This window comes from Cebus imitator, unplaced genomic scaffold, assembly GCF_001604975.1.
Source record: "Cebus imitator isolate Cc_AM_T3 unplaced genomic scaffold, Cebus_imitator-1.0 Scaffold270, whole genome shotgun sequence".
In the NCBI taxonomy this organism is placed as follows: Eukaryota; Metazoa; Chordata; class Mammalia; order Primates; family Cebidae; genus Cebus; species Cebus imitator.
In genome coordinates this window covers 235,709-257,294 of record NW_016107585.1, presented here as the reverse complement: position 1 = coordinate 257,294, position 21,586 = coordinate 235,709, and the positions used below count along the sequence as shown (strand labels likewise).

Sequence of the window (21,586 nt, the reverse complement as noted above, 5' to 3'; positions counted from 1 at the left end):
AGAGTGAGACCCTGTCTCAAAAAAAAAAAAAAAAGAAAGAAAATTAGGAGTTCAAGCTCCAAATCTCTTACTCTTTCCTGTACATCCATATTGATTATTGATCACTTCCTTAAACCCTGCTAGGATGCAAGAGAAATATAAAACTTTTGGAAAGTTTTATAGGTACTAAGATAAAACTAATATGAAACATAGTAAAGCTAGGGTCAACATAATGGAGACCACAGTCCAGACGCTAGGTTCTAGCAGCATCTGTAGAAAGCAGACAACTATTTAGACCTGAGTAGTTGAATGGGAAGCACGACCCGAGCAATGCAGAAGATGCTGTCAGGCAGCCCAGATCTACAGCACTCCCTCTACCTGCTTCCAGGAGGGAAGGACTTGTTTCAGCTGCTGGTAGTGTTGGCAGCTGACAGTGCTCAGCTGAGATTGGGATTGCCTGTGGCTGAGGAGAACTAGGATGCCCAAGGTAGGAGCAGGAGCAACCCATATCCAAAGACAGGTTAATGCAGGGACCTGAAGGTCTGGCCCTTTCGCCCGGCTTGGATCCACTCTGAAGGCCTAGCCCCGTTGCAGAGCATCCTCCTGGATCAGCAAGGCCTTTGTCTGCAGCTTCATCAGAATTCAGCCTCTCCCTCTCCCCTGTCTTACTGCCTGTATTCCTGCACAGGTGTTGCCCAGAGCACCCTGAGTAAACTTCCTGCCTGTGAATCTCTGAGAGTCAGCTTCCTGCACCCAGTGATCTATAAGGTTTCTAGGCAACAGGAAATGCTTCAAAGGCCAGAATTCCTCTCATGGGTGTAGCAGAGAGTAAACAGAGTAGTGTTTTATAGTGGCTACAAAAGAAAGGAACAATGGTGGAGGACTTTGAAAGATAGAATGACCTATCAGCCCTGATGGGTTCCCCCCAGAAAGCTATAGCTGGCCCATGTGACACACATTTTGCCAAGTAGGGATACTGCCGGGACCCCAATGTTCCCTTTGTAAAGTGGGTGTGTAGCCCAGGTATCAGCTCTGATCTTTGCTACTTACTGTGCTCTTCAGCTGCAGTCCTATGAATTGGGCCCTGAAGCTGGAACTGGGAGATTTGATTTTAGGTCTCCCTTGCCAGTGTTGTGGCTTTGTGATTCTAGAACTTGTATTTCTCATTTGAAAAATGGGTGTGCTTTGAGGATTGAAAAGATCCTAATTTCAGGGGCTCTCCATGAGTGTCATGTGACAGGAGGATTTCATGGCCAAATAAGTCTCAGTGGCACTGGGCCAAACTAAATTAAATTGATTTCTGAGGATTTCTCAGTCTTTTATATGTTGTTTTTCCTTCTGAGTTCCTTAAGGAGGGGGTGTAATCCGAATCATCTCAATCCATCAGAAAGACTTCTTGCTACCAGCACCCTCCATGGAGTGTTAATGCCTGGATCTTGCTGGAGTCATATTGAGAAGCCTTGTCCCATCCCATAATGGGCAGTTAATAAATGTCAAATTAGACTCTACTGATTACTATAGTCTGCATTGCCTTAACCTTAAACTAAGTTAGGAGTCTCAGAAATATGCAGAGCTCCCAATGATGCTGGCACTCACGATTAATGTGGTTTTGGTTATTGACATTTGGTGAGGTATAATTTACTTCAAGGATACCTCCAAATCTGTGTTCAAGACATGTATGTTTTAAAGAATGTTATTCTCTCAAGCTTTTAGACTGGGGTGAAATGTGGCTTTCCAAGGTGTACACTCTCCATTGGAATAGTAGTAGCCATCATGTGTTGAAACTTACAGTTGTGGGGATGAAACATGTTGAAAGCATGCGGAAGGTGTATCTGGGCTGTGTGAACAGGAGTGCTGTGATGTATTAGTCATGTCGCCCATTAACAACAGCATTCTCCACCTTCGTTTTAGACCACAGTTACCTTTACTGTACATACTCCTTTACCTTTTGAAGACAGTAGGAGAATAAATTATTTAAACCCTCTCAAGTGCAGTGTGTTCAAAAGTAACTCATAATCATCTCCTCTAATCCTTCTATGCCAGTTCTCTCCATCTCCGATGATGGTGGTGGCCTCCAGGAACACACCCATGGTTCCTCCCTGGTCATCATTTTCCATAACTCATCAGTCACCAAGTTGTGCCAATTTTACCTTCCAAATGTGTCTCAAATTACTCTTCTTTCCATCCCAGATACTACCCGCATTCTTCAAATGCTATTAACTCTCACCTCAACTTCCATGTAGTCTCTCTGCCTCTGGTCCTTTTTATTTATTTATTTGTTTATTTATTTAAGATGGTATCTCACTCTGTTGCCTAGGCTAGAGTGCATGGGTGCCATCTCAGCTCACTGCAATCTCTGCCTCCCAGGTTCAAGGGATTCTCCTTTTTCAGCCTCCCAAGTAGCTGGGATTACAGGTGCATGCCACCATGCCTGGCTAATTTTTGTATTTTTAGTAGAGACAGAGTTTCACCATGTCGGCCAGGCTGCTCTTAAACTTCTGACCTCAAGTGATCCCGCTGCCTCAGCTTCTCAAAGTGGTGAGATTACAGGTGTGAGCCACCTTGCCCAGACTGCCTCTGGTCTTTTTAAAATTTTTTTATTTGTTCATTTTTGAGATGGTGTCTTGCTCTGTCACCCAAGCTGAAGTGCAGTGGTACAATCACGGCTCACTGCAGCCTCAAATTTCTGGACTCAAGGGATCCTCTTGCTTCAGCTTCCAGAGTAGCTAAGACTACAGGCAAATACCACAGCACCTGACTTTTTAAAAATTAATTTTTGTAGAGACAGGGGTCTTGCTTTATTGCCTAGGCTGGTCTCAAACTCCTGACTTCAAGTGATCCTTCTGCCTCAGCATCCCAAAGTGCTGGGATTACAGACAGAAGCCAGCCCGGCCCCTGCCTCTGATCCTGTACCCTTTAAGCCCTTCCACTAACCTACCTACCTGAAAGTCTATTCAAGTGTGTCTCCTTCTCAAACACTGTAATGACTTCCTTAGGATAAAGCCTAACCTAAATTCAGCTTTAAATAACTCCCATATCAGCCCTGCTGATCTCTGGCCTCATTTCTTGCCACTCCCTTATAGTCTAACAAAACCAATCTGCTGATCCGCCTAACTCATCCTGGCTCTAGCTTCCATGCCTTTATTTTTGTGGTTCCCTTGGCCTGAAATGTTTTCTCCATTCTTTCTCTTCCTTGCTCAGGTATTTTCTACTCATCACTGAAACTCAGAGCTCAGACATCACCCATGTCAGAAAATCTTTCCCGACCCCCAGGCCTGATTAGAGCCCTAACCAATTATATATATTGTGCTATAAATAAATAATATAAGTATGATATATAGTATAATTCTTTGTTTATGTGTCTAACTTTGACTTGAGGCTGGGAATGTGTCTTATCGCTGTATTCCTTGTGCCTATTATCATACCTGCATTGATCTCAAGCACTTAAAAATATGTATGGATTAAATGAAGGAATTAAATACCTATGATGAATAAAACTAAGCTAATAGCAGCCCATCAACATCAGAAATATAACCAATACTTAGGTAAAGAATTTTCTTTGCAGACTAAGAATGGTTGCCTTGTATGGCTGGTGAAGTCTGAAGAAAAGCCAGCAATGGGTCGGGGTGTTGGGTGGGGTGTGGCGGGGGTTGGAGGGAGATGCATTGTCAGTGAGAGTAGCACTGAGGAGAGTCTAATGACTTCAGTGTGGTATAAAGCAACATGGACACTGAATTGTATGTGGTTTCCAGTGAAAAAGAACCACTCTGAGTGCTAAGCTGGGTTTAAAGTAGTTTCCTCACTTTTGTGTGGCGACTCTGGGTGTTTGCCCATATTTGTACCTCTGTAGCTGACTTTTTAAAATGCCTGAACTTTGGCATATTTTTCTTCATGGATTACTAAAACAAAAGAATACCTTCTTATACTAATTAGGTTAGATTAAAATTAACCCATGGGACCCTTTGGCAAATTACTGACTAGATTGCTTCATAAATAATAGTTTACTACAGTTTAACACAACAAACATTCACTGTCTCACCATTTCTGATGGTCAGGAATCCCAGAGCTGTTTAGCTGGTGTTTGTGGCACGAAATCTCTCATGAGACTTTAGGCAGAATGTGCACTCATTCATAGGTATTTAATTCTTCCTCATTCACATGGCTGGAGGCTGGAGGCCTCAGTTCCTCACCATGTAGTCTTCTCCATGGGCTGTTGTATGTTTTCATGACATGGCAGATAACTTCCCCCAGTGCTGGTGATCAGAGAGAAAGAAAGAGCATGGGGCATTGGGGGAAGAGGGTGGAGAGAGAGAGAGAGAGAGAGAGAGAGAGAGAAAGAGAGAGAAAGAGATGGATAGATGAAGCTGCCGTGCCTTTTTAAACCTAGTCTTTGTGTTAGCAGGTATGTCATTTCTGCTTTTTGCTTCTGTGGAATAAAGTCACTATGTCCAACCCACACTTAAGGGGAAGGGAATCAAGCTCTCCTTTTCAAGGCAAGAGTATCAAAGAATTATGGACATATTTTAAAACCACCTAACTTCCCCAACCCGTATATATAAATCTTCTGAAGTAAACAAAACAAAAATAGACAGAAAAAAACCCAGCATCACCACTGAAAGTAAATGGCACTGCTCTTTATCTGTTTGACTGTCACTTGCATGTTCTGGTCACCAGTGGCTCCAGTTAAAAAAACATTTCCCCATCCCTAAACTACTTCATAAGGAATGTTTGCATAGCAGAGAAATCTTTACCTTTCAAAGGAATTTATGGGGACTGGAAAGTGTAGAGATAATAATAGTTTGTCCTCTTGATTAAGCCCTGACTGTAGACCAGACAGTATATCTAGGATCTGACTTCCATTCTTTGTACTGTAGGCCAGTAGCATAAGGGAGGCCACCAGGTGGCTGAGCTGGTGGTGCCTGGGGCCTTCCACATATTCTTCTGCAGGTGCTTTCGTCTTCCTGTCACCCTTAGGTGAGGCCTGGCCCTCAGAGAATGAAGGTTAGCACCTAGCCCACTCCTGCATGATATGCCCAGATGCAGGGCAGATGGCTCAGGTAACCAGGTCCTGGGAGCCATGTCTCCCAGAGCCAGTTGATTTTGGCTGGGATTGGCCAGATATTTCTGGCAGTTTTGTAGGGGATCACATAGACATGAATGAAACAAGGTTACCAGGCTCACACACCCGACAACCAGGAGAACCCTGTTGCTGGCTCTTCCCACCGCTCTGACCAAACTCCTGGTGAACATTCTGAAAAAAAGACTTCTGTGGCCCCAAAAGGACAATCCTAAGGTTAATTCTGTAGTTTAAAGTAATTTTGGGGGTAAGGGAGCAGAACCAATTCTAGAATACAGATGTTCTTACAACCCACACCAACCCCACAACCCTACCTTAATCAAACTAAGTATTAGGAACTTATTCCACTTAAGGATAAATCAGACACCAAGCCTAAACACTTGAAATTATAATTTCTTCCTGTGAGATGAAATGATTAAAATTTCCACAAATTATGATTGCACACAAATCCTTAAAGAAAAATATATATGTATAAATTTTCAAATGAGTTTATCAATAGGATATAGAATATTTTAAAATATTTAACTTTCAGTCTGTCTGAAATGAAATGAATTTTAGTTTATAGTAGTGGGAAGTAAAGTAACTGAAACCTGAAGAAAAGTAAGAAAAGAAGACTGTGGGTGCAAGAGTGACAGGAGGTCAGGGTTGGGATCGATCAGGAGTTTATTTTTTAGGCATGATACCTTTAAGATATCTAGTAAATATGCAAGTGGAAATGAGGACTAGGTAGTTGGATAAAGGAGTCTGGAGTTCAGAGGAAGGTCCAGGCTAGAGGTACAAGTGACCCGCGAAGAGAATGGATGACATTGCCCAGACAGTGAGTTTAGATTGAGAAGACCCCCAAGGACTGAGCCTTGGATATTGTAGTATAATGTTGTATAACAGAACTTTCTTCCAAGATGGAAATGTTCTCTCTTGTCACGGACCCATACGCCAGCCACTAGACGCATGTGGCTGTTGAGCACTTAAAACGTGGCTAGTGCAACTGGGAAACTGAATTTTTAATTTTATTCAGTTTAAATAGCTATGTGTAGTTAGTGAATACAGCTCAGCTCCAGTGGGTGAAAGTGGAAGAAATGGGGGGTGAGCAGAGGAGAGTCCTTTAATGCAGGAAAAGAACTAGAGGAGAATGTTGTCTTAGAAGCCAACTATGTTGAACGTTGCTCATAGATCTAGTATGAGGAAGATTTAGGATGGTGTAGCATGTTGAAGACAAAAGCCTGATTGGAAGGTGTTCAAAGGAGAATAAAAGGGAGAGAGAAATTGTAGACAGCAAGTCTGACAAGTCTTTCAAGGAGTTTCGTGGTTGTCTAGGAGAGTCTGGGAGTAAACAGACTGGGAAAATGTAGAGAGGCCAGGCAGTGCCGAGGGCGCACTTGAGGCTAGTGGTCATGAATTTAAATGAGATCAGTTAGTGTAGTTGTACAGTCATCCCTCCTTAACCACCAAGGGTGCATTCCACAACCCCTAGTGGATGCCTGAAACCATGGATAGTACTGAACCCGATTGCCATCAACTGGAACATGTTTCTGTTCATGTCTTCAACCCATACATCTAATGCCTTTCCATCTTAACTAAGAACTGTGCATTGTGCCGTAACTTCTGCAGTTTGAGGCATGACAGTGAAATTAGCACAAATTTCTTTTTCCTTTTTCACAATTTCACAGATAAAAGATTTGGTTTTGTTGTAGATCTTAGCAACCTCAGCATTCTTTTTTTTTTTTTCTCTCTCCTTATTAAGTCAAGAACTTCTGCCTTTTCACTTAAAGGAAGCACTTTACTGCTTCTTTTTGGCATAAGGGAATTACCAGCATTGCTACTCTTTCATTCAGGACCATTACTAGGTAAAATAAGGGTCACTTGGACACAGCACTGTGATACTGCGACAGTTCATCTGATCACCAAGTCAGCTACTAAGTGACTCACAGGCAGGGACTGTAGACAGTGTGGATGTGCTGGACAAAGAGATGATTCAGTCCTGAATGGAACAGAGCAGGATGGTGTGAGATTTCATCTTGCTATTCAGAATGGCACTCAGTTTAAATTTTATAAATTGTTTATTTCTGGAATTTTTCATTTTATATTTTTGGAACCTTGTTGACTGTGGGTAACTGAAATGGCAGGTAAGAGGAGACACTGTGTATTTTTCCCCAGCCACATATGTCAGCTGAGAGCAGGTACAGACTAGTAGCAAACAGAAGAATTTATCCACAGTTGGGATTTAACCAATTGAATATGAAGTGAGGGGGCAAATGAGAAGTGATTGAGTTGGGGGTTGCAGTGATAGGTCAGGGAATGTAAGACAGAGACAGAGAGAGAGAAGGGAGGATACCCTGAGAGTATAGAATGGCGAAAAGTGGACAGTATATGGAGTGTAAGGCTTACTGCAATTGAGGAATAATTGGATTAAGTAGTTAGAAAGAATGAGCTGGAATGACAATGCAAGATTGTTGGAGAACGGGAGGCTTGAAGATGAAATTATGGAGGGCATGAAGTTGTTGGTAATGGCAAGGCAGGATATGGCCATGGGAGCAGGTATAACTGAGATGGAATGAAAGAAGATGGAATTTACAGGCCCAAATTTTGTAGGGATCATCTAATAGACAAGGAAATTTCCAGGAATTATATTAGGTTGGTGCAAAAGTAGTTGTAGTTTTTGCCATTACTTCCAATGGCAAAAACCGCAACTACTTTTGCACCAGTCTAATACCAGCACTAACATTGGAAAATGATTCTTCAAGGCATGAGGCAGAGTAATCCGAGGAGAATAGGTGACTGCAACTAGGAAGGCTAACTAGTGTTGGTATCAGCAGTCTGCAGGTAGGAGATTCAGAGCAGGATGTTAGGAAGGACAGACAATTAATTGTTTGCAAGCAAGAGAGTATCAAGAAGATACCTACTCATCCAATAGGTGCTTTGGCAAGAGCGAGGTGGGAGAGAAAATAGCCACCTCTTGAGAGCCATAGGAGAAGGCAGTGCTTCAGGCTCTGTTAGAGCAAGACAGTGAAAGGAATGCTCAGGGAAGAAGGCCCAATGAAAGGACTTAGGACGGATTTCGAGAGGAATAGGAGAAGGCCATAGAGGGTTGGACAGGGCCATATGGGAAGGAGAGTGAATGAGGAGGTGAATGAGGGATGATCTGGAGTTGAGGAGTATAAATTGGAGTAAGAAGCACCTTGGGCTGAAGTTGATGGTCTCTAAGGCAGACAGTAGAGATGAGGCTGCTAGTGCTTACCTGTTAGTGAGAGGCAAGAGAAGAGTTCTCACTCAGAGCAAGATCTCTGGGATCTTCAGACTGATGGCAATTGGGGGCGGATGATCTTATGAAGAGGATGAGGATCATGAAGGAAACCTCCTCGAAAATTACAGAATACCCCCCAAGTGTCCTATAGTGCCTGAATGTCTTAACCTGCTCTTTCTAAACTTGAAGCAATTCAGCTTAAACTCATCAATGGCCTCAGTTAGCTTCCTCTTCTATAGTGTGGAGTTAATCCTATGGTAGAGCTGAGTGTTAGAGCAAGGACAAATGATGACAATGTCAGGGCCAGTGTGGGGTCCAGCAGTTGTGCTTGGTAGAGGTCAGTTTCTTCCTCTCCCCCCTCAGCTCCCTCTTGAACTTCCCCTCTTATGAAGGGAAGTTGTCTTTCCATTGGTATCTGCATGCCAAAAGACAAAGATGCTTTTTCCTTCCAAGACTGAGAACCTGTGTAATTCTCGACATAAATGACTGTATGTCTGGTTTTTCTCTACTTCCATCTGCCCACCTTTGACAAGCTTCATGGGTATGTGACCTCTGTAGGCTTTGAAAGACCCTGCTCTTGGTTTAATGTTCTGCTGTTGCCACCCTAAAATTCTTACTTTTTGAACAGTGGTTCCCCATTTACATTTTGAACAAAGTGCCCATTCTAACCCCTAAAAACTAAGTAACTGGTAAACATGACCATGGGGCAGTCAGGTAATTTGATTTATCATCCCATTCATGTGTCAACATTTCAGGATGAAGGGTATTTTGAAAGTAACAGAAAACACCTTAACCATGTCCTTTGTAAACAATAAAATAATTCAATGCATCTAAACCCCTATGAACTCCTGATTTTTAATCCTATGTTTTCAGCATGAAGAAACAGTGTCACTTTCAGAAAGATTCTTTATTTATTGTCATTATCCCCATGTATTAATAAGTTGAAACTCTGAAAGTTATCCTTAACTTCAAGTGAAGCTTGACTGAATTATTATTATTATTCATGCCAAACAAAGTACTGAATTCTTTCTTTAGAGCATTTCTTGCCTGGATGTAGAAGCACTCTTATTAATTTTACAGGAGGCATCTGTTTCCTCCAGCGTGTACGTCCAAGAGCTGTAGCCTTGAGATGAGGAAAGACATAACATGGGCAGGGCAGGCATGCATACCAGACTGGATCGTCATTTGTCATTTATCTGGACAGAGGGCATACTGGCCTCATTCCACCCACCAGCTGGGGAAGAACAAACTCCCTATACAGATATAGCCATCAAACTTAGATTATGGTGACTAATGCTAAATGAAGAGTCCACACGGGCTTTCTAGGTTCAGCAGGGCCAGACCTGTACTCTATGTACTCTTGACCCGGATTCAGAATTAATTTATCACCTAGACAGGCAAGGAAGTGCCCGGAGTACTGAAACTTTAGTAGTTCTTTAATGTGGAAATCACAGTAATGATGCTGTAATATAAAACGTAGCAGATATTTCCTAGAGAGACAGCATTTAGATTAGAGAGAGACACACCACAGCCACAATTTCTTCTTCAAACATTAGAATACTTTTTGGAAAGCCACGGCCCAAATTGTAGGTTGTTTCTTGGTTTTAACTGTCATTTTTATTTGTTTGCTTTCCTCTAAGAAAACAAACATGCTCTTTTTTTTTTCTTTTCTTTTTTATTTACTTTTTTCTCTCACCTATACCCCCAGAGTAAGCAGGCACATTTAAAAGTATGTCTTTTAGCCAGGCACACTGGCTCACGTCTGTAATTCCAGCACTTTGGGAGGCCAAGGCGGGTGGATCACAAGGTCAACAGTTCGAGACCAGCCTGGCCAAGATGGTGAAAACCCATCTCTACTAAAAATACAAAAATTAGCTGGGCATGGTGGCGGGCACCTGAAATCCCAATCACTTGGGAGGCTGAGACAGGAGAATTGCTTGAACCCGGGAGGTGGAGGTTGCAGTGAGCCAAGATCACTCCACTGCACTCTAGCCTGGGTGACAGAGCAAGACTGTCTCCAAAAAAAAAAAAAAAGTATGTCTTTCAAAAACCCAGTTTATCTTCCTACAGGTCATTTTGCCTTCTATTCTTTGATTTAAAAACTAATTGAGATACTTTATTCTTTAGATGTAAGAATCCTAACTTTTTATACTTATCAATAGGCTTTTTCAAGTGTACAAGTTGGCAATATCAAGTTATTTGCTTGTTTTGCTGGGCTATCCTCTGGAACTAAAAATTTATCACAAAAGGTGGCAAATTGAGAAAAAGAAAAAAACTAGGCTTTTATTTTCTTCTTAGCTAATTTATATTAAATTGGGGGCATCTGGTTACTGCACTTGAGTAGTGTGTACCTTACCTGGGAAGCTATAAATTATTATTTGACCCTCAGGTTCAGCTTGCACAGTCAACCCTGTACCTGAGGCACATCTGCAGAGTGAGCAGGCCCCTTTGAGCCTGCCCAAGCCATAGCTCACAGTGAGGAGAGAAGTACAGCCCAAGAGCCTCGCCAGGCTTAGCTAACAAGCCAGCAGTCACTTAGCGTCCAGGGCAGCTTCATTCATTGTCATGAGGTGAGCAACTGGCCACTCGACCAGCTTTCCCACAGGTAGTCAATAGAATTAATTACAGCTGGTTACAGGCACACTCCTGCCCTCGATCCCAAGGCCCTAAAGTGAGAGAACTTCTCGAGAATTTCATTTATTCAAACATTTTTTTGGATGCCTACTATATGCCTAACACTGCCAGGTGCTAGCTGTGCAATGGTCAGCTCGATACATAAGGCCCTTGCTTTCTCACAGAGCATACAATCTAGTGGGGCAAATCCACATTACAAATCCCACAAATTAGAGAGAAAAAAAAAAAAAGTATGCGAAGTGAATTTAAAGCAGGACCTTATTTAGACAGGGGGCTAAGGAAAAACCTCCAACTTTAAGCAAGAGAGGTGACTCAGGTGAGGGGGGAGGGTGTACAGGTTGAGAAACAGCTTGTGTGAGGCCCCTGAGCCAGGGGCACGCATGAGCTTGGCTTTTCCAGAAAACTCAAAGGCCACCAGTGTGCCTAGAGCTTAGTGAGCCAGATTTTGACAGGTGCAGAGAAGTTGGGAGGGTAGATCAGGACCAATAACATAATGCTGGATAACAGCATTAGAGATCTAGGATTTTATCCTAAATGCATGGAAAACTGAGATGTGACAAACTCTGATTATGTTTTTACAAGTATTTTTAATTCACAAAGGGTAAGGTTTAATTAAGGGCAAGCTCTTAATTTTTTGTAGCACTTTGGGAACGAAATCAAGCAGCATGAAACCGTCAAAATGATCAAATCAGGGGTAGCTGGGTGAGTGAGTGGGGCTAAATTTGTGACATCTGAAATTAGGGTCAGAGTTCTGATGGCTTCAGTTGTAGTGACAGCTCTGCTGAAGAAATCCCTTCTGTCCTTTGGAAAACAAGTTTGATTTTAAAAACCTCAAAACAAAGCACAAGTAGCTTAAACCATCGGTACACGTTTCCACTGGTGCCTGCCCTGCAAATGTGTGCTACTTCAGCCGGTTGTCCTTCCTCACAGTTATGCTAGAAATCAGAGGCCATGAGAGAAAGACAGCAAGTGTGGGTGTTTGGGCATGGTGGATGTGTTCATTTCCCGAAATTTTAAAAATTCAATTGAATGTCAAGAGTGAAAACAAACCAACCCTAAAGTCTCTTAGCATCGTCTCAGATAAGGGGAGAAGAGAGATGCTGGAATGAGATAGGTAGGTTTAGCTATAAGATGCTGAAACTTGAAAGGACTGCTCATTTTTGTCTTGACATTCTTAGTAAATAATACAAAAGCCCCAGAACTTTCAGCAAGTGAACATTTTGTGGGCCCAACTTATGTGTCTCAAAGAGGCTCTCTTTGCTATTTACCAAGGAAAACTGGTTTAAATTAGGGAGTTTGAGAAGAGTTGGGATTGATGTCCAGATTAACTTTACTGCATATGCATCATCTGTGACTGATTTTAACCCTTCTCATTGAGAATGAGATTACCTGTTGTCATGTGTTGGGAATAGCATAATTTCCTAATTAGTACCTTGATAATTCTGAAATAATTTGCTTCTAAAAGATGAGAAACTTTCCTAATAGCTTTAAGAAAAAGCAAATTAGTAGCTCATTAAATGTTTTCCTGGCACTTTTATTATACTTCATAAAACTTTTTAGAACAGTGTCCGTTCTACTATTCAAATGACTAAAATCATTTTAATATCTCTTCTGAGAGAAGGAGAATGAGAAAGGATGTAAAAACAGTCCATGTTGCTGCTTAACTGGCCCTAGAAAAACTGGTCAGAGAACAGACCTAAGGAAACACTTATGTACGAAATTCCATTATAACTAATAGCAATAGCATTTCAACACTACCTCTGTATTTAAAAAGGAAAGAAGATTTAGGGACCATTGACAAATTTAATAGCTCCTTTAGAGATGACGTTAACAGTTTATTCATAACTTTTATGTTTCTCTCCTGTGTTCAGTGATGTACTAGGAAAACACATTTTCAGAAAAGACATGCTATGTCAATTGTTTCTCTTTGTTACTATTTTACTTTATCCAATGAAATAATTTTTTAAAATAGTAACTCTGGAAATAATTTTTTGAAAATAGTAACTCTGATTTTCATAGTAAATTCAATTTTCATAATGAACTAGTGATCTAGTGTGTTTAGTTTTTGAGATGTCCATGATCAATATAAAAAGAAAAAAAAAATCCCCTTTGCTGTCATTAAATTTCTATAAGAAAGACCTTCAGTTGAAATCTAATTTTTTTGTTGACTTACCCAATGCCATATATGATATATTACTGTGCTATTATTTTGTCTTGCTGTTGTGGAAAACTCATGATATAAAATGAAATTTATATAAAAAGACAGCCGTCTGACAGCCTGAAAGTGGGGGGACTGGGGAAGTTTATAACTCAATTCATATTGTAGATTAGGAAATAGAGGCTGACAGTTATGAAGCAGTAGCCCAAGGAAACACACCTAACAAGAAGTGTAGTAAAGCCCAGAACCAGTTCTTTGATTTGATCCAAAGTTTTATCAACTCTAGAGCCATCAAAGATGGCCTAGATTGTAACTTTGGATGAGTTAGCATTAGTGTAACATTTATACATATAGTTTTTACTAATATAGCTGAAGACTTATATGTCCGTGTTACAGTTATTAAAGATATTATTGAAATGTTCATAAGACAATGTATTGTACCTTTAACATTGTTTTTGTTTCATAATCCTATTCCTATTTTGAACAGATTAAAAAACACAATAGTCCACTAGAGGGCACCTTTCTTCAACATCAGGGTCAGTTCCCTTCCTCAATACTCTGTTACCTGGTTTTAATCAACCACTGTCGCCTTGGAGCATTGAAAATCTTTTTTATTGTCAGAGATTACATGTATTGCTTTAGCAAAATGCATGTATATTGGTGGGCAAGGCTATCTGTGCCACTAAGAAACCTGGAAGGATAAAGGGGAAGCATGACCTTTCTTCCCCTGCACACATACACGCATGCACGCATGCACACAAACTTTGTGTTAGTTTGGGTTTAGGTCTTCTTGACAACTCAACTTATTTTTATTTGGAAAGTCTTGCCTTAGCCCTGGCAAATTTATATTACTTTTTACTTTTTCCGCCACTGCTTTCTCTGACTCCAAATGCTGGAAAACAGAGACTAAAAGAGATGGTCCTTAAATGTTGACATGAATTTGGGACAGAAACCATGTAGACTTCACCCAAATTTACCTATGCGTCAGTTGCTGTTTTTCTACAGCACGTGAATTTCAGTCAGTGTTGGGCAGAAAATACTATGGGGAAAAGAATCGGATTGTATCTAATTAACAAATATTCTGGCAGATTCTATTGAAATATAAAACCATCTCATTATTCTAGAGGCAAAGGGAGGCTGCCTGCTATGGCACTGCCTAATGCATTATGTTTCAAACCGTGTCTGTAGAAACCCAGGGTTGTTGGAGGTATTTTTAGAGACTAATTTGTACCCATTATATGAGCAGCTAAACACCTCATCCCCAATCCTGGAAAAAAAAAAAAAAAATTAAACGATATTAAAGAGTTCTGAATTGTGAACATAATTCAGAATACAACTACAAACAAGATAGTCTATGGAATTTTGGAGAAAAGTCCGGTAAATCTGTGGGAAGAATATAACTTTTCAACCCAAACTGTTGTCATTTAATTCCCTCATGATCTGTGCAAAATATTTCTCTCAACCCCCTTTTCCAACATCAGCATATTGAATTTATTTTGCCAGGAGAAGTAGTCTTTCACAGTCCTCAAAATCAATGAACTTATAAATATGTGTCATTGACCATGGAGGTGGTAGCTTGTACAGCTCATGGCCTTTCTTAAAAATTCATGCCTGTGCATGCCCAAGCAATAAAATTATGCAAGTTGTCCAGAGACCCAGCTTGGTTCCGTGCCAGGTTAGGGTCAGGCACATCTGTTTGGCATAGTCTCTCATCAAGCCTAATAGTCAGTTGTGCAATGACAAGCAAATACCCAATATATCAAATGAGAAGGTCCTGTTATAGATTAATGGTCTATTGTAAGTTTGGGTACCCTGTCTTATCTTGTTTATAATCAGAAAAATGAGCAATTGCTATATATTGTTAGCAAGTCAATTTTGAATAAATTTCCTGCTACTTTGCTTTTAAGCTTCTGGATATGTTTAATGAAGAATATTCAGAGATTGCAGCATTAAAAAGAACCATTACCATTTACAACTACTTATTTGTGTGAAACAGGATTCTTTTGATGTGACACAGCCAAATAAAATCTTATTCCAGATGCGGCTTTACATAGAACTGAACGTAAAGCTACATCTGAAATAAGATTGTAACTGACATCTATGAATTCTGCTTTCTATTGTTTTTGTATCACAAAACAGTATCAGGTTCTCATTGAGAGACACATACATAGATTTGAGCTCAGAATAATTGTATCCTGCTAAAAACATTTGATTGTTTTGCACATTGGTTTTCATACTGATTTTCATTTTAAAAGCACATTCTAGTATTTAAGAAAATAGAAGAAAAAGTGACAATTATTGATTCACGCTAATAATTTGCTCAGGAAACTGTTTTTCATATAATGTGAAATAATAAACATGAGTAACCACGGTCAGAATAGTCCAAACTTCTGAGCAAATTAATTTACATTAAGACACTCAGGTAAATTTCTTATTTATAATTATAAGGATTTTATATTATAAAAAATTATAACCTATCTCATTTTTATTCTTTCCTCACTTTCTCTTTTTGGGCCTCAGAGTATTGCTAGAAGTGGAGAAGTATCCTGACACCAACTGTCCTTTTCTGGGCCTTCTGTTTCACATCTGCAGTACAGGAAATGACCTTGATGCAATAGTAGCTGCAAGTACACTACCAGACATTCTATCCCAGAAGTCACAGGCCAAATTAAGATGTTCAGATCACACAGTTCATTACCTCTATTTAAAATGCAAAGCAAGAAGCAAGGGAAAGAGATGGGATGGGCTGACATACTTAGGATATGGCACAGGATCGTGGAGGGACTTTGAGTTATGCAATATTTTACTGTTAATAAATGTGAGTTATGCAATATTTGCATGTCCAGCCTCTCTGCCACAACAGCCTTTCCTATTGAGGATATGGTTATGAGCCACAATTGTGGTTTAAGAAAGGATTCCCATTCCACTTAGACACAAGATATCTGCCAATGACACAAAACTTGCTTGTAAGAGACAGAGGCAATGCCTTCTGGCTTCCTCTGTAGCTTGCCTCTTAGGTTGATGAGAAACTGAGGATTGCATTTACATTTCTTTTTTTTTTTTTAAGACGGAGTTTTGCTCTTGTTCCCCAGGCTGGAGTGCAATGGCACGGCCTTGGCTCACTGCAGCCTCTGCCTCGCGCGTTCAAGCAGTTCTCCTGCCTCAGTCTCCTGAGTAGCTGGGACTACAGGCGTGCGCCACCACGCCCAGCTAATTTTTATATTTTTAGTAGAGACGGGGTTTCAACATATTGACAAGGATGGTCTCAATCTCTTGACCTCGTGATCCACCCCACCTCAGCCTCCCAAAGTGCTGGGATTACAGGCATGAGCCACCGTGCCCGGCCTGTGTTTACATTTCTTAGGCAGAGGACACATAGGACCAGAATGGGTGTCACCAATGGGAAACCAGTGTAAGATCTAATGAATGAGGTCCTTATATGCCTCAGGTTATTTAGTGTGTCATGAGTATTAGGAGGCTTTTCGTCCCTTTCTATGCTTGGCATCTACACACTTGATCTAGGCCTAACAAATCTGTTACTAACTTAGTTACTGATATTTAACACATCTCATCAATTCTGACTACAGTAGTCTCCCCCTTGGCCTGCCAGGGATACTTTCCAGGACTGTCGGAGGATGCCTGAAACCGTGGATGGTCCCAAATCCAGTATATTATGTTTTTTTCGTATACATACCTATTATAAAGTTTAATTTATAAATTAGGCACAGTAGAAGATTCAGAATAATAACTAAATCATAAAATAGAACAATATAACAATGTGCCAGCATCACAGCTCTTGCACTTTGAGATCATTATTAAGTGAAGTAAGGGTTACTTGAATACAAGCATTATGATACTGAGACTGTCAAGCTGATACTGAGCCAGCTACTTAGTGACTCAGGGGTGTAGAGTGTCCACAGCATGGATATGCTGGACAAAGAGAGGATTCACATCCTGGGTAGGATGGCATGAGGATTCATCAGAAGAATGCCACAGAATTTAAAACTTATGAATTGTTTGTTTCTGGAATTTTCCATTTAATATTTTCCAACCATGATTGACTACAGGTAATTAAAGCCTTGAAAAGCAAAACCGTGGATAAGGGGGAACGACTATATGTCTACCTACTTACTCTAAATCTAACACATACATTTCACCTGTGTCTTATAAGCTACTACACTGTCATTATTTGTACTTAACACACATTTATGAGTTTCATCCATCTTCTTCCTCTTGTTCTTCCGTAGCAGAACTGACTATTCTAAATAATACAACAAAGCCCCTACAAAATCTCTTGGAAATGCCTTCTCCGTACTGGTGCAGCCTCTGATTCCATATCAGCCAGCCTACCTGCCCTAAGGGTTTTAACCTGCAACAGCTCAAACCAAGCAGTTTTAAGGACCAGATCAAGGCCGCCCAGCCATCTGTGCTCCTGTATCTTCCCCCATCGCCACCACAACTTTCTCTTTATTCAACATTTCTTTGTAACTTTACTCACCATATCTTCAGTTCCAAGACTGAATGAATGCCTGCCAGACGCTCCTGACCCAGTTCTTCCAGCACCTGGCCCTTATTTTCTATTCACCATCATCAATTTCTCCCTTTGATGGCTCCTTTCCTGCGGTCCACCTAGACATTTGGTTATCCCAGATCTTAAACATCAGCTACATCAGCAGCCTCTCCAAGCTACCACCCTAATGCTCTGATTTATTAACAAACTTGTTCACAAACTCTCAACTGAGTCCCTCAACTTCTTAGCCACAACCACCCAGCTTCCACCCCTAACACACAACTCCTGAAATTATTCCCTCAGCATAACTCATGACTTTCTAATAGTCCAAACTAATGGCTTCTGATTGTTTTCCCCTCCACTTCCCTGCAGTATTTGAAGAAATTGGGCTCTGTCAGCCTCCCCTCTCTTTTCTTGACTCCTCACTGTGTCAGTTTTCATTTTCCTCTAACTTTGCTGACCATGTCTCCTTTGCATCCCCTTGCCCTCTAAATGTGGGCTTCCCTTATCTTCGGTCTCATTTTCCTTAGTTAGCTTCAGTTACTATCGGTCAACTGTGGTCTGAAAATATTAAGCTATCTTGAGAGAGAGACCACATTCACATGACTGTTACTACAGTATATTGTTATAATTGTTCTATTTTGTTATTATTGTTGTTAATCTCTTACTGTGCTGATTTATAAATTAAACTTTATCACAGATAGATATGTATGCTAAAAAACATAGTATATATAAGGTTCAGTACTATCTTCAGTTTCAGACATCCACTACGGGTCTTGGAATGTATTCCCCATGGATAAGGAGGTGACTGCTGTGTTAGTTTTCTATTTCTACTATAACAAAGTATCCCAAATTTAGTGGCTTAAATCAACACAAATTTATTGATATTGTAATACAAAAAGTCAGAAGTCCTAAACGGGTCTCACTGGACTAAAATCAAGGTGTCCGCTGAGCTGCATTCTTTCTGGAGGCTCTAGAGAAAATCTGTTTCCTTGCCTTTTCCATATTCTAGGGACAGCCCACCTCCCTTGGCTTGTGGCCTCTTCTTCCGTCTTCAAAGCCAACAACATTGGACCAAGCCTTTCTCGTACTGCCATCTCTCTGGTTCTTCCTCTTACGCCTCCACGGCTTTTACTTTATAAGACCCTTGTGATTATTACGTTGAGCTCATCTGGATAACCAGGCTACTTTCGCCATCTCAAAGGCAGCTGGCTAATCATAACTTTACTTTGCCGTTTGGGGATTAGGTTGTAGACAGTTGGCCTGGGAGACACAGAGGCATTATTGTGCCTTCCACAGTGATATCTGTGTTTCTCTCTAGTTTTGCCTCTACAATCTCTCCCTTAATTTAATTCATTTTTACAGCTTCCACAGTCCTCTCTGTGCAAAAGACCACCAAATTCTACCTGTTGGCCCGATCTCTCTTGAGCCCCAGCTGTGTCTTAAACCTTCAACTACAAATTTTATGATGAAAATTTAAACCTCCTTACAGTGCCCCAATGCCCTCAGAATCAGTTCCTTCTCCTTACTTTCCTGTTTCTTTTCACAGCACTGTTTTTACTCCAGTAATGGTCTCAAAACCTCACAATTCCTTATCTTGCTCACTCCCCTGTGTAGATCACTGCCTAAGTGCCGTCAGTTCATTTTTCGGTGTCTTGGGATGCCTCTCTCTGTCTTTGCCCATCCAGTCCCATGATCTCCTCTATCCTCCACAGGACTCCATTCCTTGGACAGTTGATGTTGTTCTTAATTAGGAGAGGAAAACATCTATTTCTGTTCCTTTCCTGAGTACTTAAGAGCTGTTTTACATTACTCCCATTTCATCATGTTACCAACCCAGTGAGCAAGGAATAAACATTCTTAGTTTATAGATGAGGAAACTAAGGCAAAGAGAAATGTGATAGCTCTCTGAAGGTCATATTCATTTATTCCATTGTTTCAAAATATTTATTGAGAACGAGATACTATTTGAGACATTGGGGATATAGCACTGAGTAAACCAACCAAGATCCAAGTTCTAAGGAAATTTATATTAATCTAGATCTACAAAAGACAGACATTAAAGAAGTGAATAACCAAATGAACAAGATTATTGTAGTCTCTGGGTTCATTCTAGCTAAGTGTACCCCTCTTGAATTTCTAGTGAGCAAACAAAATATTTGGAGGCATTTAACTCATCTTCATCATATATATAGTCATTTACGTACTGCCTTATTTCTCTTACCAAACTTCTTGAGAGCGGAAACACTGCCTCACATGGCACATGATAGAAGTTTGTTTAAACTACAAAAATCAAGGGAGATGTGGAAGAAAACACTTTGTGTTTCTGTGAAGCATTTTCAAAGGTTTATTGTCTGTAGATAATGCCAGTTTTGTTGGTGGCAACAATACAAGTTGAGCATTCCCCAACCCAAAAATCTGAAATCTGAAATGCTCCCTAGTCCCAAACTTTTTGAGTGACGACATGATGCTACAAGTGGAAAATTCCACACCTGACCTCATCTGGCAGGCTGCAGTCAAACTGAAGTCAAAACTTTGTTTCATGTACAAAATTATTTTGAAACATTGTATAAAATTACCTTCAGGTTATGTGTATGAGGGGCATATGAAACAAAAATGAATCTCATGTTTAGGCCTGGGTGCCATACCCAAAGTATTTCATGATGTATATGCAGATGTTCCAAAATTCAGGACATTTCTGCTCCCAAGCATTGTGGATAAGGTTTCCTCAACCTGTAGTGACAAATAATTCTTCTTTGGGTGGGGCATTCAAGGACCTAGTTTCCCTGAGGTCCACGGCATTAATTTTTCTCACCAATCCTTTTCTTTAATTGCCCTGTAAAGAAGTACCACTTAAGCTGTATGTCTACTTGCTTTCCCTAATTTCCTAAGGAAAAGCTTAAAAGTTATCACTTAAGATGATGACTTCCCTGCTCATCTTTCCCACCCTCAATACTTCATTTTTTCTAACATTTCATTGTGAGCAGAATAGTAACAACATAGTAAGAACAGAGTGGAAAGGATTTTTGGGCAATAACACAGTGCTAAAAAGTCATATCCTAGGCCATCTGAGAATACAGTTTCAAAAGTGAGTAACTGGGGTCAGGAACTGACCTGGAAGGGGCACAGGGAACTTTCTGGTGCATTAAGCGCAAGAGTTGACTTTCAAGTGGACCTCTTTCCACAAATACCCATTGCCGCACCACTTAGATTCTACAATTGATGTTTAATAAACTTGCTCTGTCACAGCTTTCCACTGACCTGTCTGTCTACCCATCCATCAGTTCCTCTCATTTACTTGATGTACTTCAAAGTAAGTTGCAGACATCAGTAAGTGCTTTAAATACTTTAGCCTGCATATCATCAACTTGAGTTCATGTTTATTCTTGTTTATTCTTTCAGGGTAAATTTTATGTACAAAGAAATGCACATCTCATAAGCTTTGTTCAATGTGTACTGACAGATATAGACACCTGTCTAGCCAAACACTTAATCACCTCACACAGCTTATGCCAGAAAGTTTCCTATGCCTCTTCTAGGTCAGTTCCTGACCCAAGTGATTGACTTTGAAAACTGTATGCTCAGATGGTCTAAGGATGTAACTTTTTACTATTATATTTATTGTCCAAAACTCCCTTTCATTCTGTTGTTGTTAATTGCCACATTTGAAAGAAAGGATTTTCTGAATTTAAAGACACAGTAGTTTTTATGGTAGCAGAAACAATGTTTTAATAAGGAAATAATCAAATTTTGCTTCCCTTAAAACATGGCGGCCGGGTGCGGTGGCTCACGCCTATAATCCCAGCACTTTGGGAGGCCGAGGCAGGTGGATCACGAGGTCAAGAGATCGAGACCATCCTGGTCAACAAGGTGAAACTTCGTCTTTACTAAAAATACAAAAATTAGCTGGGCATGATGGTGCGTGCCTGTAGTCCCAGCTACTCGGGAGGCTGAGGCAGGAGAATTGCTTGAACCCAGGAGGAGGAG

General features: G+C 40.5%; 1 protein-coding gene and 1 long non-coding RNA gene across 9 annotated transcripts in view; one reads left to right on the top strand and one right to left on the bottom strand.

The window, feature by feature from the left end:
- Positions 1–436, bottom strand: part of LOC108284107 — a 9,791-nt gene extending 9,355 nt beyond the window's left edge. Inside the window, exon 1 of the long non-coding RNA XR_001817078.2 lies at positions 358–436. This is a non-coding gene — a long non-coding RNA (uncharacterized LOC108284107). The remainder of the gene's footprint in view (positions 1–357) is intronic.
- Positions 1–21,586, top strand: part of LOC108284106 (schwannomin-interacting protein 1) — a 586,546-nt gene that overhangs the window by 502,047 nt on the left and 62,913 nt on the right. The window lies entirely within an intron of this gene.